This window comes from Rhinatrema bivittatum, chromosome 19 (assembly GCF_901001135.1).
Source record: "Rhinatrema bivittatum chromosome 19, aRhiBiv1.1, whole genome shotgun sequence".
NCBI lineage: Eukaryota > Metazoa > Chordata > Amphibia > Gymnophiona > Rhinatrematidae > Rhinatrema > Rhinatrema bivittatum.
In genome coordinates this window covers 37,462,764-37,481,455 of record NC_042633.1, presented here as the reverse complement: position 1 = coordinate 37,481,455, position 18,692 = coordinate 37,462,764, and the positions used below count along the sequence as shown (strand labels likewise).

The 18,692-nt window shown below is 50.5% G+C and overlaps 1 protein-coding gene across 4 annotated transcripts in view; it reads right to left on the bottom strand.

The window, feature by feature from the left end:
- Window positions 1–13,338, bottom strand: part of EVI5L (ecotropic viral integration site 5 like) — a 51,408-nt gene extending 38,070 nt beyond the window's left edge. For 3 of the 4 annotated variants that reach the window (XM_029584737.1, XM_029584740.1, XM_029584739.1), the window contains exon 1: window positions 13,183–13,338. The gene's annotated coding sequence lies outside the window, so the exon portion shown is untranslated. Of the gene's footprint in view, window positions 1–102; window positions 404–13,182 lie in introns of those variants that run through there. The other variant, XM_029584738.1, reaches the window with a different exon arrangement.
- Between the last annotated feature and the right edge of the window lie 5,354 nt (window positions 13,339–18,692).

Sequence of the window (18,692 nt, the reverse complement as noted above, 5' to 3'; positions counted from 1 at the left end):
GTTACGCTTACTTTAAAAGAGATTCTTTTAGAAAGAAACCCTGCCAAAGATGATATCCGTCAAAAGGAAGCCAAGCGAGTGGCTGGAAAGAGTCACGATTACCTCCAGCTGACGACTTGCTTGGTAATTCTTGTTCTTGGCGGTGCCCTTCATTTAAAGCCCCATCCTCAATGCCACCGATGGTGGGCTAGCAAGGAGCCTGCCCAAAAGCCACACTTACTACTACTCCATTTCCTTCAGTATTTCCAGTCCCAAACGGAGCAACCTCCAGTCAAAAAGAGGTAGTATGGGTTGACTTCCTTTGGCCTGGCCTCAAAAATTATGAACAGCTGACATTTCAGACGCACGAATGCTGCAATCGAAAACATTTTCTGCAGAACACTAAAAGATCCCGCAGTCTGCACAATGTTCTTCAGTTAATAATTGTAAAAAAGCAAGAAAAGTTTAACTCAACCAGTGCCTTGAAAAACAAGTCTAAAGTGCAGGAAGATGGTTCCGTTTAAGCGCCCCAGCTTGTGGCAGAGTTTCTACAAACTTTCTATGACAAGATCAGAAGGACTGAGGTGCGATTTCTAGGGAGCAGTTAAATCATTGGTAGCAAAGGCGAAAGCAAGCCCGGGACCCCAGCATTTTCTTCTAAGGAAGGTCGAGTCACTGGCAGAAACAGCGCGGAGCCTTTCCGAGCCTGGGTGCCAGGGATGAACAGGCTGGGGCATTTCTGAGGTCAGGAGGAGAGGTCTCTCGCGAGTGCCACTTCAGCCATCACCGCTCTCCACGCCACCAGTGCTACCCGGTTCACAATCTCGCAACAAGAGTGAAGTTCACTTTCCCGGGCACAAAGCATATGGGAAGAGGAGGAGACGGATCTCATCCTGTGGGGTGGGTTTATGATGTCTTCAAGTCCCAACAGAACAACCTTTTCACTTTATGATCAAACACAATAGTGTGATAAGATTTTATTCTGATAAGCTGCTTATCCTGCTCATTCCCCTCCAGCTTCTTATTCCAGCTCTGGAAGCAGATCCCCATGCCCCTTGTGCATATTGTGACAGCCAGAGAATCTCTGAAATGAGTCCACATAGTGTTTCCATCTGCAAACCACCAGCAGTAAGCTGCAAGGTGAAATTAGGTCCTACCTAATAATTTTCCTTTCCTTAAGTCCTGTCAGACCTGTCCAGTCCAGTGGGTTTGTCAGCAGATGGACCTTGCCCTCTGTCTCCATCTGCTGGTAGGAAGGACAAACCCACTTGTCTGGACTGGTCTGCAGGAGGAACTATTTGATTACTCAGAGAAGTGGAGAATCAGAAGTCTCTGTGGAGCAGAAATGGATGCAAAAATAAAAACCCCACATTAATCTGCACACAGCCTTTAATGGAGTGGTGCCTCTTAGTCATGGCAAGACTGATTTCCTGCAAGTAGGAAGACGATTGTTATTACAGTAAGAGCAAAGAACCACCCGGGCATTCTTTTTTTTCCTAAAGAAAAAAATCTAGTCCCTGTTATATTATTTAGGAACTGAATTAATGACCTGTGTGCCATACCCCTGGCACCTAAGGGCTGGTTTGTGGCAGGGCAGAGGAAAGACAAAAGGGACAGTGGGGCTCTCCAGCCATTTCCCTAACATAACAGGAGCTGTTTCATTCTAAAACTGGACCATTTTACAGAAAACAATGCCCTGGAGGTCCTTTGCTCTTCCTATGGGAAGGGCTGGCCTCCGACTCGGGGAAATTTTAATGCAAGGAAGAGGTAGGTGATGTTACTTTAGGTACCTGAAGTTAAACGGGTTCAGATGCCACTGAACTACCAGCGTATCTAGCAGCTCTCTTTTGTGGTCCATTCGTTCACTGGTAGCTTCAAGAAATTTAACAATTCTGAGTGTAGTCTTTTCCATAACGACAGATTTAAATTAATCCAGAAAACCAAGACTACTCCGAAAACATCCTTATAGCACATATATATCAGTAAACACTAAAAAAATAAATTGCAACCCAAGTACGTGGTTGCTCTTAGAAAGAGCAGGAAAAGCATCACCTAACACAGTAACATAAGAAGTTGCCATAATAGGTCAGACCAAGAGTCCATTGAGCCCAGCATCCTGTTCCCAACAGTGGCCAATCCTGGCAAGTACCCAAACACTTAAGTTAATCCCATGCCACTGATGCCAGTAACAGTCTCAGAGAATGGCCTCTGCTAACTTAATAGCAGTTAATGGACTTCTCCAACACAGTAAAGACCATATGGTCCATCCAGTCTGCCCAGCAAGTTGCTCCATGCAGGTTACCCCCAAGTCTTAATATTTACAATCAAAACCAAGCAACTGTCAAACCCAAACCAAAATTACTGCTAGCAACATTTTTACAGGGGGAGCAGCCTGCCTGATATTTCAGACAATGCTGCTCGAACGTTCTTTGCTTTTGGGCTTGATCGTAAAAAAACAGACCTGTGCTTTTTTCCAAAATGTCTGTGTAAAGGTTGGGGCCCCAGCATTGGCTGTTTGAATCCAATTCCCCTTTTTCACCCTGCCGGAGGAGAGAGCAATGTTGCAGTTGTGTCAAAAGCATCAAGGTGAACTGGTTAAGGGTAGTGATCCCCATGCCGTCACTTGTTAGGGGTAGCAGCTGCCGCTCCATGCAGGTTACCCCCATGCATCATTTTCTTCATTTCCACCTCTAGCTTTTAGGGATCCTCAGGGTTTATCCCATGCCCTTTAGAATTCGTTTACTGTTCTCGTCCTCACCATCTCTTTCGGAAGGGCACTCCAGGCACCCACCACCCTTCTCTGTGATGAAAACATGTCCTTACTTCGGTTCTACGTCATCTCCCTCTAAAAGAACCGTGGATACTGCCATACAAGCGCGCAACAGAGCCTTTGTTTCTAGCTCACAGCGGCCCAGTTTATGGGCTGAAGAGATGCTGAGTGGTGCAGCAGCAAAGTTATGCAAACTGAGGCAAAAAAAGCAGGACTTGAAAGGAAAGGGCAAAATCCCACCACCCCACTCTGCTAGGTAGTGTGTGTGTGTGTGTGTGTGGGGGGGGGGGGGGGGTGTTAAATAAATGACATGTTTGCAAGTTTGTGAACTCTAACCGGGCCCCTCAAAGCCCCAGTGTTTGCTCTGTCTGTAGAGGAAGGCATCAGACAACAGAAGAGCTGACTTGTCCAAAAAGAATGCATCCCTAAACTTCCTGGTCCTTTTTTTCCTGTGTATTAAACAAACATGTAAACTAGGGATTTTCCCAGCAAACTAGACAGACCTGATCGGCAAGTCAGAGGTGGAAAATTCCCAGGTTGCCCAAAATGTAACATTTACTCTCAGCTTGGTCACAAGTGGAGCCGTGACAGCTGCCGGACTGCACAGAAGGGGGAAGGAGAGAGGCTGAGCGGAGGGAATCAGGCCAGAAGGAAGGGGGAAGGAGAGAGGCTGGAGTTAACGGGAAAAGGAACAGCAACGAAAGGCAGAAAAGAAAAATCAGATTTAAAAAACACTCACAATGGCTCCTGAACGTTTGGATGGTGTCCAAGTTTACTACATATTTTTCCGTCCCTTTCACAGGCAGAAAGCCATGTGAGAAGGTTTTGCCGCTTGCCAGGAAGCTGTAATTTTGGAAAAAGCCACTCACTGCATGGGCCTTGGGGCCAGTCGCTTTCTCTCTAATCCCTGGCTCTGTCACATGCTGTGAGACACCTCAGGGGCAAGTCACTTTACAGTGCCCTGCAGATCCAATTGAAAGCCGATTTCGTTTATTAGATAGCAACATTTTTTTTTTTTTTTGCAGTAGTGCAACCAAACTTTAAATGTGACCGCAGCCATGAAAGCAAAGCCTGTGACGACACCACAAGGATTGCACCACAGGAATTTCATGCCTGTACTCATGTTAGCCAGATTTTTAAACCCGATGCCCTTTGCAAAATCACAGCTTCCCTAGAGTAAATCAACCTTTGAGAATGCCACTTGCAAGCATGCAGATCCCGCACGGTCTTCCTGACAGGTACCTGAAGCCATGGCTGCCACCTCTCTCCCTCCTGTGGGAGGAGGCGTGCCAGCCTCAGGACAATCTTCCTGCCAATCCTATGCCAGCGAGCAACAGCAGCAGCAGGTGGGAGTGGACGGGCAGCACGTGCAACAAGTGATCCCAGTGCTCATTATCCTTTGAGAGGTCTATGGGAATCCTCCTGTAGTGCGGCACTGCTATTAAACCCATGCAAGGATCCAACAGGGCAGACCATGCAGTCCAAGCCTGAACCACTCTCAGCACATCCTCCTCTCCTTGCTACAAGCAAGGTCGGCGAGGTTACAGAGCTAAAGCTGGGGGCAGCTTCCTCAGATAACCTCTTCGCCTTTCCTTCCAGTCTGAATAAGTACTCCAGTGTGAGCTGCAAGCATGCGTGACGGGAAGGATCCTCAGGTCACCTTGTACTGAGAAACACAATAGCGCTTTGCTTTCCGTGCACAAAAGGCTACTGTTTGCCTGAGAAAAGTGAAGCACAACGTCTGTTTCCATTTCTCTCTGCATCCAGCACATACCAGATTCCAACCTACTGCTAATGTGGCCTTAGAAATACAGCTTTTATTTTTCTGTGCATTCAGTGGACTAACATAGAAACCACACCACTTTATCTTGGGGGACTGTTTGGTAATGGGTAACTTATTTTGAAACATCTAATTTCACAGATCTGCAACACAGAAACCTCATAAAACATACAACTTCATTTAAAAAACCTCTCTCTCCTACTCTGTGCTGGCACAGCCAGGCCCCTGTCACCTCCCGGAAGGGTGACAGAAAATGACATTGTGCAGCGTGCAGCCAGTGGCCTGGTTCCCTGCCCTAACTCAGCAGTGCTACACAGGAACACAGACCAGGAGCCCAGACCCGTCTGGCCACCTTACTTCCCACTGCAATGCCACAGAATGGGCATTTTTCCCCCTCTTACTTTACTTTCTGCTTTTCTTTGCTCTGCCCCCCTACTTCCCCTGCCCAACCCTCCCAGGTCCCATCGGTGGAGGTTTTTCATTCATTTATTCTCAAACCTATAAGCAGCCTCTCCCAATGAGGCTACAGAGGGGTGCACAGAGATCCTTTCACTAGGACAGATCACAAGAGCTTTGGGAAGGCAGGCTCAGTAATGGCCTGCCTTATTATAAGGCAGGATAAGCCTTACTTATCCACAAAGCCATGCACAATCCAGACATGCTCTGGTTCTCAGAATATTTACAGACCCACCAGAGCACCCTACACCGCAAACATTAACACACCTTCTCCCAAACTCTTCCATCTAACAACCACCAAACAAGGTGCGCTATCCCTAGCTGGACCCTCCCTATGGAATTCTATGCCCACCCACCTTCGCCTTGAAACCTGCTCTAAGAAATTCAGACAGAACCTCAAGACCTGGTTGTTGGCCCGAGCCTACTCAATAGCCCCCTATTCCTACCACACAGTCTTTCCTTGACCCCGCCTCCCCTCACCCCCCTAGGCCCCCTCCGAATACCCCTTTCTTAACTCTATCCTCCGAGTTTTCAATGTACATTATCTATATTTGTATTAACTATAATTCTCATGGGCGTTAATTATAATTGTATTTAACTATGTTTTTATGTTAACCCATATGTACAGCATAACCTTGGTTTTCCACACCCTCTAATCCCACTCTCCCCTCCTCCCCGCCCCTTCCTTCTTCACCCCCTCCCTAGTTTATTTTATCAGGTTCATTGTAAAGCCCTGTAGGCTATTTATTGTTCTATGGAAACCGATGTGATGTTTTCTTAACGAATGTCGGTATACAAAACTTTCAAAATAAATAAATAAAAAATAAATAACAGTGGAGAGGGAGGAGCACTTCTAATAGGCCGGGCTTGCTGAGGGCCCAGCTGCTAGAAGGACGACTGCCAGCCCAGCCCAGCAGCCACAATCTTTCCCCCAAGCCCTGCTCCCCCCTCCACTGCCAGGATTATAAAAAAAAAAAACACTTGTAAAAGTTATTAATGAAAACCAGCAAGAGTCAGTACAACGGTGCAGAACCTCACCTGCTTTAAAAAGCGTTAATACCACCAGCTTATCAAACCATGCCAGAAAGCGGACTGAACCTGCTCCAACGGGCCAGCGCGTCCTCTGAAACAGACCCCCCCTAGGCGCTGAAAAACACGTCACGTCAAGATCAACAGGACACGAAGGGGGATCGCTTAAACCTGAAAACAGCAGCAGCCTTCCCTTACCGAGCCTCCCTGGCATGGCCAGCACCCCCAGCTTGCAGTCGGCTTTCTCCCTGCATGCAGGGCATGGCGGCTGGGGGACACTCCCCTGCTTTTCCCCGCACTCTGTTTACCTTCTGCCTACAGGTGCATGAGTCAGACCGAGAGCAGGGCAAGGGAATTTTCCTGGCGCGCCGCCCTCGCCCGGTGCACCTAGCAGACCCGATTACAATTCTCCAGGAACGCACGAGTGTGGGGCACTAGCAACGGCCAATTCTTAATCAAGCATGCCCTACCATCCCCTTCCTTGAAAGAAAACGAGGACACTCCAGGGGAGAGAAATGTTTATAGGGACCAATTTTTCATCTTGCAATTCAGATACAGGAGGTATTTTCTTACCCCAGAGGGTTTAGGGCCTGATTTACTAAGCATTTTCCCCATAGATATACAATGGAAGGAAAACCTTACTAAATGAGGCCCTGGGACAATAGAGGGGGAAATGACTTGCCCAAGGACACAAGGAGTATTGGTGGGAGCAGTGGGATCTGAACCCCGACTTCTGTTTCTCAGCCTGCTGCTGTAACCGCCAGGCCACTCGTCTATCAGAATCAGTTCCCACGCAGCTCACCCCAGAGAGGAAGGAGAGAACAACTGGCCAGGGGTGCCTAAATAACCTATTTCAATTACCCCCCCCCCCCTCCTAAATTATGGTGTCAAGCCTCAGCTACTACTGCTTGGCTTTAGCCATTATCAATGAAGAGAAGCGGATATTTTTGTGATTCGTGTTAGCCAGTGCCCCCTTTATTCTTAGGAACAAATGCACGAATCTCATGTGCCACTTCTGTACCCCATTTATCAGGATACCCCCTGTCTCTCTCTGGAGATCAAGCAATTCCTGCAGGATACTTTCAGCATGACCTGCAAGCATAAATGGCAGTACTGCTGTTTATCCCTTCCTGCAAATGTCATATAGGGGGACCCCACTCGCAACCTTTATATTGAATTAGCTGCACAGTACAGCTCACAAGCATCAATGCCTACACTGAAGCATGTGAGTGAGCACAATGAGCGAAAAGCCTAAATAACAGCCCTAGCAGTTTGTTTGTGAGTCAGAGCCGGCACGTGCAGTTTCGGAGCATCTCAAACCAAACCAAACTTCTTCCAGAGTCTGACTGCATCCACAGAGGACTCCAGCGCCCCCTTTTTCCTGGGTTTTAGCCAGCGGGATTTGCCCAGCCGCAGCTTTCCCCCCCCCCCCCCCAGTCGGAAACAAAACTCCAGGATAACTGCAAACAAGTTTGCTGGTCGTCGCAGAGAAACGGGGCAACTATTCAAATGCCGCGAAGCTTCCGGTGTGCGGCGGCGGCGGCGAGCGCAAACCTTCAACCTGCAGACACTGGAAAATTGGGAGGGGGCAGGGAGGGTGTTATACCTGCAGCTTCATTACCCAATCATTTCTTCAATCTCCAAGGGTTTCTCCCACTCAAAGAGCTGGGAGGGGAGGGTGGGGGAAACAGAATGGGTTGATGCATTAGTTAGGAATGTATGAATGCTGGGTATTTGTGCAGAGTGCAACTTGTTCGTGTTGTAAAATGAATAAAGATGTGAATGAAAAAAAAACAATAAGCGCTGGCTAATTCGATAGATACGAGCATCCCGTCATACAGCGAAATTCTTCTTAAAGCCCATCAGAGGAAAGTTTCTGTTACCCCCAAGAGGAGGGAACGTTGTTGAATGCTCATCCAGTCAGGTTTTCAGGCTATCCACAATGAATATGCACGAGAGATGCGTACAATGGAAGCGATGCATGCAGATCTGTGGATATCCTGAAAACCTGTCTGGATTGAGAAGCGCTGCCCCAGAGGCAGACTGCTACCTCACTTCATGAATGAGCCATAACCACCATAGTCTTTCATCTAGCTGCCCCCTGGCCACAGATTCCCTCTCAGAGGAGATCCAATGCCGTCCAAAGTGATGTCATGTGTTATGAACCTGGAAAAAGCTAGCTTTTATAAGGGCCACTGACTAGCTGGGGGCCAAACATTTCAGTTACCCATGAACTAAAATGCTGACCAAGAACAGAGGTCTTCCCTTCTTACCAATATGGATCTCTCTCTCCTTGAGTCCTTATCCGAATTTACTGACCAACAGGCCGATACAGTAAAGTGCGCCCCGGCGGAGCGCACTGTTAACCCGCGATTGGACGCGCGTTTTCGACGCGCTAGCTTTACCCCTTAAGGACGCTAGCTTTACCCCTTATTCAGTAAGGGGTAATAGCGCATTGAAAACGCGCGTCCAACCCCCGCAAACCTAATAGCGCCCACAACATGCAAATGCATGTTGTGGGCGCTATTAGGTATTCCCACGCAATTCAGTAAGTAAAATGGCGGCACCAGGAAAGTGCACAGAAAAGCAGTAAAAACTGCTTTTCTGTGCACCCTCCGACTTAATATCATGGCGATATTAAGTCGGAGGTCCCGAAAGTTAAAAAAAAGTAAAAAAAATAAATAAAAAATTGTAATAGGCCCGCGGCTTGAAAACCGGACGCTCAATTTTGCCAGCATCCGGTTTCCAAACCCATGGCTGTCAGCAGGCTCGAGAACCGATGCCGGCAAAATTGAGCGTCAGCTGTCAAACCCGCTGACGGCTGCCGCTCCTGTCCGAAGAGAGGCGCTAGGGATGTGCTGGTGTCCCTAGCGCCTCTTTTTACCGCCGGCCCTAATTTAAATAAATTAAATTACTGTATTGCGCGCACAGGAGAGTGTCCTGCGCGCGCGCTGGGAGAGCAGGCACTCGCACACTTTCCCGCGATTTTTACTGTATCGGCCCACAAGTGTGCAGCAGAATTCAGAGGAATCTGACAGAATTGAAGTGCGGATGCTCTGCTCAAGACCCTGGAACTGGACCGTCACCACCATCACACTGGCCAAATAAGCTGGGCTTTGGAACAGCGAGATGAGAGGCTAACATGCTGTGCTCAAGCCTCATGACAAGAAAGCTAAGGTCCATGGTACATCTAGTGGTCTGCCTCAATTATCTGACATTGGTCTTGCCCTTTGAAGCCGTGTGGCCTCCAGCATGAAAGCTTCCAACTGTCTGACAAAGAATCTTAGCCAGAACTGTAACGTCAAAGTTTCAAACTTGTACTGATTCTTTTTGTGATTACTCAGAAGTAATATGCGGGTCTTTGCTGGGTTTATGGCTGACAGAGATCTCTGCACTCATCCTAGCTTGGGTTGCTATCTTATTTCTATCAGGATAAGAGCCACAAATGCTGATCTGTTGCAGCCTTCCCTTCAGCCAGGTTACTCACTCACTAATGGCATCACCAAATCCCTAACAAAGACCATGATTTTATTCAGAAAAGCCACACATGCGGAAATGAAAGATGAATTCTGAATTTTAAATGACCTTCATAATAACCACACTGGAAGACTGCATTAATAAACTCAATGGCTGATACCTCAAAAAGGTCATGAATAGTAAGTAGTTGAAATGTCTTGCAATTAAATACAGATGATACCACAAAAATATATATATTTTTTAACTTTTTATTATGCATGTAAAAAATGCCTTAAACCTGAACACTTGAGACACTTAATCTGAAACAGCGCGGGATGGTAAATGAGTCAACTGATGCAAGAAGCCGTGCATTAAGAACTATCAGGTTTCATGATGTCATCTGGAGGTGACAGCATCACCAAACCCCGGTCATCTGCTACTTTAACATCAGCCTCATGCTGCACCTGAAGAAAGGCTTCAGCAAAACCCAGATAAACCCTTTCATTCTCATTTCCCACATCAGGTCGGCCTCAAGGGGACCCCCGGTCTTCTTTCATCCTAATCAACTCTGCAAGGACGCTTATTTAGCTGGTCACAATCCAGGAAGTTTCACACTTCTCACAGCTCTGAAGCCTACACCCTCTCACCAAAGTCTGCACCTTGGTGACATCAGGTGACATTCAGAGAATGCAGGCACCAGGGGATTTAAGTCTGCATTCTGGATTTTAGATTCTTTGTAAGTGCAACAGCATATGAGAGGATGTCCACGGAAAGCCTAAGATGCAATTCCCTAGTCTTGAAAGCTCTCCCCCCCCCCCCCGCCTTATATGCCTCCTGCCCCAGAATACACTGCTAAGACAAGCAACAAAATCCTTTAATGCACTCCTCACCATGCAATGCTACTTCTAAAATGTTAAACCAGCAGCTCTTCATTCTGCAAGCTGGTCATCGGTGCCTGACCAGAAGCTTCACTTTGAGTGAAATGAACCTGCCTGGCCTTCTCAGTGCAATATCTGGCCTACCTGCTAGAAGAGGATTTGGGATCAGCACTGCTCTTGTAACTCCCATGACATTTTCTGGTACTTACTGCACAGTTTCCCAACTTAAAGGAAGGAAACTAGTCTGAAATTTCATGCATCCACATACCGAGATGCAACTGTAACATTTTACTAAATACCCTATCAATAAAAACTATTTAAAAAAGGAAATACACACATGCAAATACAATAACAAAATACATCAAATAATCCTATCAGTAAAAGGCTAGTCTGTGCCAGTGATCAGCAGCTCTCAGTCTGTCTCAGAGGCAGGTGTGGTTGTGCCAGTGCCCGGTAACTGACTTCGAAGGGACATAGGGGCCGATGCAATCATTTTCACGGAAAGCGGGCGCTGACTTTTCAGCGCCCGCTTTAACTCAGGCATGGCGCCCGCAAGGGGGGACACCATGCAATAGGCAAATTAGGGGGGGGGGGGGTCGCACTAGCAAGGAGGCGCTAGGGTCGCTTACGCGACCTTAACGCCTCCTTGCTATCGCGACCCCACAGCGACTGCCGGTTATGAAGACCGATGCCGGTAAACTCGGCGGCCATTTTTATTACTGGCAGACAGCCGATTATGAAAACTGATGCCGAGTTTACCGGCGTCGGTCTTCATAACTTGGCGTCTGAGACGCACATTTATTTTTTTGCATTTGGAGTGAATGAGTAATAGCCTCATTTGCATGTAATGAGCGCTCTCTCATTCACTCCGTGCTGGACGCGCATTAAATAGGCGCTAATCCCCCTTTTGCATTAGGGGGTGATTTAGCACCTATTTAACCCGCGTCCGGCTGCGGGTTATACAGTGTGTTTGTCTGAGCGCACTGTATTGCATCAGCCGTATTGTATCAGGCCGTATTGTATCAGGCCGATACAGTACAGTGCGCTCTGGCGGAGTGCACTGTTAACCCACGTTTGGACACGCGTTTTTGACGTGCTAGCGTTACCCCTTATTCAATGCATGTTGATGGCCCTATTAGTTATTCCCGTGTGATTCAGTAAGTAAAATGTGCAGCCAAGCCGCACATTTTTCTTTCAGAAATTAGCACCTCCCAAAGGCTGGCGTTAATTTCTTCCGGCACCGGGAAAGTGTACAGAAAAGCAGTAAACACTGCTTTTCTGTACATCCTCCGACTTAATATTATGGTGATATTAAGTCGGAGGTCCCAAAAATAAAAAATAATTAAAAAAAAAATTTAAATCAGCCCGCGGGTTGAAAACTGGATGCTCAGTTTTGCCGGTGTCCAGTTTCCAAACCCATGGCCGTCAGCAGGTTTGAGAACCGATGCCAGAAAATTGAGCGTCGGCTGTCAAACCCGCTGACAGCTGCCGCTCCTGTCAAAAAAGAGGCACTAGGGACGCGCTAGTGTTCCTAGCGCCTCTTTTTACCGTGGGCCCTCGTTTGAATATTGAATCCTGCGAACAGGAGAGTGGCTTGTGCGCTGGCCCGCTCTCCCGCGACTTTTACTGAATCGGCCTGATTGAAAGCAGTGGGTCAAATATCTAGGTTACAGCTTGATGAAATCCTTTTCAGATGTATCTGATGAATACAATACAGTTACTGTACACAAAACCATGCGGCTATTGTCTCAGGCAGCAGGAGGAGGCAGTGCTTGTCAATGCTCAGACTACAGACACGATTCAACCATTTCTTTTTACAAGGAAAATGTGAGGTTTGGAGAGGAGGAAAAGGGAGAGAGGCGATACCCCTGCACAATTTCATCAGACTTCAGCGCTCAGCACAATTTTTGTCCGCACAAGGCCTTTAGCACAAAAAAAAAAAGTGCACACAAACAGGAGTAAAACTGCACACACAAATTAGCACTCTTCCATGCAAATCTCATGTTAATCGAGACATTAGTTATTCCTTCACCATGCAGAGAGGTGCACAGGGCTAATCCATGGTTGTGTATTTTTTTTAAACTGCTGATGCATTAGCAACCACTGGCTTATTGCATCAGGAGTTGAATTATTTTTTTTTAGCACCAAACTCAGTGGCAAACCGGAGGGGGTCACAGGTGGGGGCTTAGGTCCCGGCTAAGGGTGTTTATGGGAATGAGCGCGCGAGACTGAGTCGGGGTCGCTGTCAGGCGCGAGGAGCTGAGAGGAGGCAGACAGCGCGCCGGCCCGGGTACCCGCTCCATCCTATGCAGCCACAACAGGTGGCCTGGGCCCCTGCCACAGCCCTCCCCTCGCCCGGGGCTAGAGGGAGGGAGGAGAAAGCCACCTCAACATCTGCATATGGGGGGGGGGGGCAATCCTTCACCTGAAGGGGAGAAGGGGGCGAGGAGGCCTCTCCTCCGTTCATCCGGGCTACGGCGAGCTGGGCAGAGCGAGACAGAGAGAAAGCTGAATCCCACCCCCCTATAAAGAGAATAAGGCGCGGGGGGGGGGGGCACCCTCCGACCGGGGACAATGGAGATGGGGGGGGGGGGGGTGAGGACGAGCTGCCCTCAGCGCCTTCCTGCCGGGATAAAGGCAGGAGAAGCCTTAGCCTCATCTCACCCCGGCTGCAGAGCTGATAACGGAGGGGGGGGGGGGGGGGGGAAGGCTCATCCGGGTTACTGGTGCGAGGGGCTGGGGGTGGCTCCTCGCTCAGGGCCTCCCCCCCCTCACTTGCACAGACAGACAGACATCCCCCCTTCCCCTGCCCGCGGCCTTCCCCCTCTCCTCACCTGCGCGACCACCGACGGCGCTGCCATGGCTCCCGGCGGAGGACAGGAGTCCCCCCGCGCCGCGCCCTCACCGCATACCACCGCCAGGACGCACGGAAGAGGCCACCGGCCGGCGACCCCCGCTGCTGCTGCCGCCACCGCCGCCAACCAACCGCCCACCGCCGCGCGCCTCCGCGTCAGCGCCCGACACGCCCCCCTCCCGCCAATGGCAGGCGCCCGGGGCCGGAGACGGACGCGCCCGGGGACCAATCGCAAGGCGCGAGGGCGGGCGCGTGCCGGGCTGTCGCGCTGAGGCCCCGCCCATCCCCCTCCCCGGCCGACGGTGAAAGGCAGGGGGCGGGGCCCCGCGCGCGCGCGACGTGCTCTTGACCCGGGACGCAGGGGCGCGCGCGTGCAGAGCTCTGCAGTCGCCGCCCTTCCTCTGCCGCTTGAGTGCGTTCTCGAGAACGGGGGGAGAGCCGGTGCTGATGCCCTCGGGAGCGGGGGGAGAGCCGGTGCTGATGCCCTCGGGAGCGGGGGGAGAGCCGGTGCTGATGCCCTCGGGAGCCGGGAGAGGGCCGGTGCTGCGGAAGGGACAGCGCTAGGTCCATGGGCATTGCCGCCGCGGGACCTAGAAAGCTGATAATGCTGGCTCCTGTAATACGTGCAGAAGTGATGCCCTGGCGCCCAGTGAGGCGACGGCCTCGGGGACCCGGCCCGCAGAGAGAGGGGGTGGCTCGGGGGCCGGGACACCCTGGAGCCTGTTAAGAGAGAAAGATTGGGGGCGAAAGAGGTGCGCAGAAGGAAGAAAGATGGGGAACTGAGGGTGTGCGATTAAGGGGAACGGACACAGCAAGTAAGGAAAGTGACAGACAAGAACCCAGACAAGATAAAACAATAAAAACATTTTCTTCCCAGGGAGCAGGTGCAAATGGAGTAGCCTTGATAAACACTTCTAAGAAGTAATTTGCAAACTGGGGAAGTCCGCAGCTCTGGTGGCACGGCCCACCATCTGTTGCACCACCTCTGCCTAGCCTTCCTGTGGCCTCCAACCTGCCCTATCCACCCATGGTCCAACAGTCAGAGCAGTCAACTTTAAAATACATCTCCTGGGCCCTCCATTCTGCCACTAACTCTGTAGGCAACCTCCAGTGAATCACTTCATCTTCCTGCCACCCGTGCTCTCCGGGCAAGTCACTGTCTCCTTGTGCCCAGGGCTGGCTCTTGGGTGTACAACCTGTGCTGTCACACAGGGCACCAAGCAGCACGAGGGGGGGCAACATAGAGACATAGAAATGACGGCAGAAGAAGACCAAACGGCCCATCCAGTCTGCCCAGCAAGCTTCACACACTTTTTTCTCTCATACTTATCTGTTTCTCTTAGCTCTTTGGTTCTATTTCCCTTCCACCCCCACCATTAATGTAGAAAGCAGTGATGGAGCTGCATCCAAGTGAAATATCTAGCTTGATTAGTTAGGGGTAGTAGGGGTAGTAACCGCCGCAATAAGCAAGCTACACCCATGCTTATTTGTTTTACCCAGACTATGTTATTAGCCCTTATTGGTTGTTTTTCTTCTCCCCTGCCGTTGAAGCAGGGAGCTATGCTGGATATGCATCGAAAGTGAAGTATCAGGCACATTTGGTTTGGGGTAGTAACCGCAGTAACAAGCCAGCTTGTTACGGCGGTTACTACACATCCATGTGTAGTACACATCCATGTACACATCCCTTACTGATGCAGCCGCTGGGCTGAAGAAAAGTCTCAGTTCCTTTCTTGATAGCACCCATGGGGCACCACTCAAGGGGTGAAGAAGAGGTGTTGCTGAGTGTCGCCTTTTCTCCCGTAGCTCATAGGGCTGAAGTGCTGCTGCTGCCGCCCCCTTCAACAACAGTGCTGGGGGTCTGGCACTTCTACATCCTGCTTCCCGCAGCAGGCCTCTCTCTCCTCTGTGTGGTTTAAACAGTGTCCCGGGGGGAGGGGGGGGAGTCATCAGTGTCAGATGGTGCTGCTTTTCCATTGGCAGGGGGCGGCAGCAGCCCTTCAACCCCGTGGGCCGAGGGGGGGAGTCTGCACTTAACAACTCTTCCTTCACCTGGTAGATGGAGGGCAGGGATGAAATGAGGGGAGCAGGAACAGAAGGTAAAAGCAGTGGAGGAGGGAAATGTATGAGCATGGAGGGGAGGATGCATGAAAGGGTGAGATGGAAGGCAAGAGGGAGGAGGGGAGGATGGAACGAGAGCTGGGGCAGGGACTGGCGAGGCTGCAGATGGCATGAGCGAAGCTGGTATTTTTTCACTGGAGCAGAGTGAGGGGAGGGGGGACAGAGAGGGGGTAGATGCCAATTTCAATTTCCGCATAGGGCTCTGGCTTGCCCGAGAGCCGGATCTGCGTGTGCCTGAGTTCTAATCCCCGGCTCTGACACTGGACCTGTGTGTGTCTTCAGGGTGAGTCACTTCATCTCGCTGTGCCGCAAATTCTAATCAGATTGAGGTCACCATGGGTATGACAACTGTACACGTGTTGCAACAATAATACGTAACGCTCCATGTACACAATGCACAGGCAGACTTTACCAAGGATTTTCCAAGTGAATTCAACGCACATAAAGTTGTCTTGAAAATCCGTGGGTAGCGACCCAGAACACGCACCGATAACCTGGCATAAGATTACACCACCGTTGCGGAGGACGTAACTCATGCACAGGCTTTTTAAAATCAAAATGCACACGGGTAAGCGCCAACTCGGCCCCCGGCTCCTCTGCAGTTCACATAAAAACACGGAAGTAACACTTTTTCACTGTGTATGCACTTTTTCACACACAGAGCCTCGAGTGGTTTTTGTACAGCCATCCATGCACATAAACCAGATGTGAGAGCGACACCCACAGAGGTCAGCGTTGAAGAAGCTTTTGTGCGCGGAAACCATCGCCACCCATCAAACGCGTACAAAGGGGCTTCAGCAGAGGCATCCCAGGGCACGGGGCTCAACTTGACTCAGTGTGTGCAGTTACTCAGCGCTGTCCAGGCACAGTTATACTCGTATGTCCGGTCGGAAAAACCATTGTCCTGGATTCTACGTGTGTTAACTTTATCCGAGCACATTCAGTGGGAGACTCGGCGTGCGTTAAGTTCCACTGAATATCCGGGGAAAGTTACCTACAGAACGTTCCCCAGATGAAAGTTGCAGCTCGCCGCACCACTGAATATTGACCTTAAAGTAATTTAAAATAAAAAAGGGAAGAACTTTACAAACTAGAATAAGAGTAAAAATAAGACTGCACAATACAGAAAGGACAATAAGAAAGACAACGCCCAGCTTTTGGTGCTGTCACTTTTTTTTGTCACTGCATGTGACATTGAAGAAGTCTCTTTATCCCCCCTGTGCCTCAGCTCTAATCCCCGGCTCTGTCTCCACTCTCTGTGACCTCAGGGTGAGTCACTTTATCCCCTTGTGCATCAGCTCTAATCCCTGGCTCTGCCACTGACTCTCTGTGTGTGACCTCAGGGGGAGTCGCTTTATCCTCCTGTGCCTCAGCTCTAATCCCCGGCTCTGTCACTGACTCTCTGTGTGTGACCTCAGGGGGAGTCGCTTTATCCTCCTGTGCCTCAGCTCTAATCCCCGGCTCTGTCACTGACTCTCTGTGTGTGACCTCAGGGGGAGTCGCTTTATCCTCCCTGTGCCTCAGCTCTAATCCCTGGCTCTGCCACTGACTCTCTGTGTGTGACCTCAGAGGGAGTCGCTTTATCCTCCTGTGCCTCAGCTCTAATCATCGGCTCTGTCACTGACTCTCTGTGTGTGACCTCAGGGTGAGTCACTTTATCCCCCTGTGCCTCAGCTCTAGTCCCGGGCTCTGTCACTGACTCTCTGTGTGTGACCTCAGGGGGAGTCACTTTATCCCCCTGTGCCTCAGCTCTAATCCCCAGCTCTGTCACTGACTCTCTGTCTGTGACCTCAGGGGGAGTCACTTTATCCTCCTGTGTCTCAGCTCTAATCCCCAGCTCTGTCACTGACTCTCTCTGTGTGTGACCTCAGGGTGAGTCACATTATCCCCCTGTGCTTCAGCTCTAGTCCCGGGCTCTGTCACTGACTCTCTGTGTGTGACCTCAGGGTGAGTCACTTTATCCCCCTGTGCCTCAGCTCTAATCCCCAGCTCTGTCACTGACTCTCTGTATGTGACCTCAGGGGGAGTCACTTTATCCCCCTGTGCCTCAGCTCTAATCCCCAGCTCTGTCACTGACTCTCTGTGTGTGACCTCAGGGGGAGTCACTTTATCCCCCTGTGCCTCAGTTCTAATCCCCGGCTCTGTCACTGACTCTCTGTGTGTGACCTCAGGGTGAGTCACTTTATCCCCCTGTGCCTCAGTTCTAATCCCCGGCTCTGTCACTGACTCTCTGTGTGTGACCTCAGGGTGAGTCACTTTATCCCCTGTGCCTCAGCTCTAATCCCCGGCTCTGTCACTGACTCTCTGTGTGTGACCTCAGGGTGAGTCACTTTATCCCCTGTGCCTCAGCTCTAGTCCCGGGCTCTGTCACTGACTCTCTGTGTGTGACCTCAGGATGAGTCACTTTATCCCCCTGTGCCTCAGTTCTAATCCCCGGCTCTGTCACTGACTCTCTGTGTGTGACCTCAGGGTGAGTCACTTTATCCCCCTGTGCCTCAGTTCTAATCCCCGGCTCTGTCACTGACTCTCTGTGTGTGACCTCAGGGTGAGTCACTTTATCCCCTGTGCCTCAGCTCTAGTCCCGGGCTCTGTCACTGACTCTCCGTGTGTGACCTCAGGATGAGTCACTTTATCCCCTTGTGCCTCAGCTCTAATCCCCGGCTCTGTCACTGACTCTCTGTGTGTGACCTCAGGGGGAGTCACTTTATCTCCCTGTGCCTCAGCTCTAATCCCCGGCTCTGTCACTGACTCTCTGTGTGTGACCTCAGGGTGAGTCACTTTATCCCCCTGTGCCTCAGCTCTAGTCCCGGGCTCTGTCACTGACTCTCTGTGTGTGACCTCAGGGTGAGTCACTTTATCCCCTGTGCCTCAGCTCTAGTCCCGGGCTCTGTCACTGACTCTCTGTGTGTGACCTCAGGGGGAGTCACTTTATCCCCCTGTGCCTCAGCTCTAATCCCCAGCTCTGTCACTGACTCTCTGTGTGTGACCTCAGGGGGAGTCACTTTATCCCCCTGTGCCTCAGCTCTAGTCCCGGGCTCTGTCACTGACTCTCTGTGTGTGACCTCAGGGTGAGTCACTTTATCCCCTGTGCCTCAGCTCTAGTCCCGGGCTCTGTCACTGACTCTCTGTGTGTGACCTCAGGGGGAGTCACTTTATCCCCTGTGCCTCAGCTCTAGTCCCGGGCTCTGTCACTGACTCTCTGTGTGTGACCTCAGGGTGAGTCACTTTATCCCCTGTGCCTCAGCTCTAGTCCCGGGCTCTGTCACTGACTCTCCGTGTGTGACCTCAGGATGAGTCACTTTATCCCCTTGTGCCTCAGCTCTAATCCCCGGCTCTGTCACTGACTCTCTGTGTGTGACCTCAGGGGGA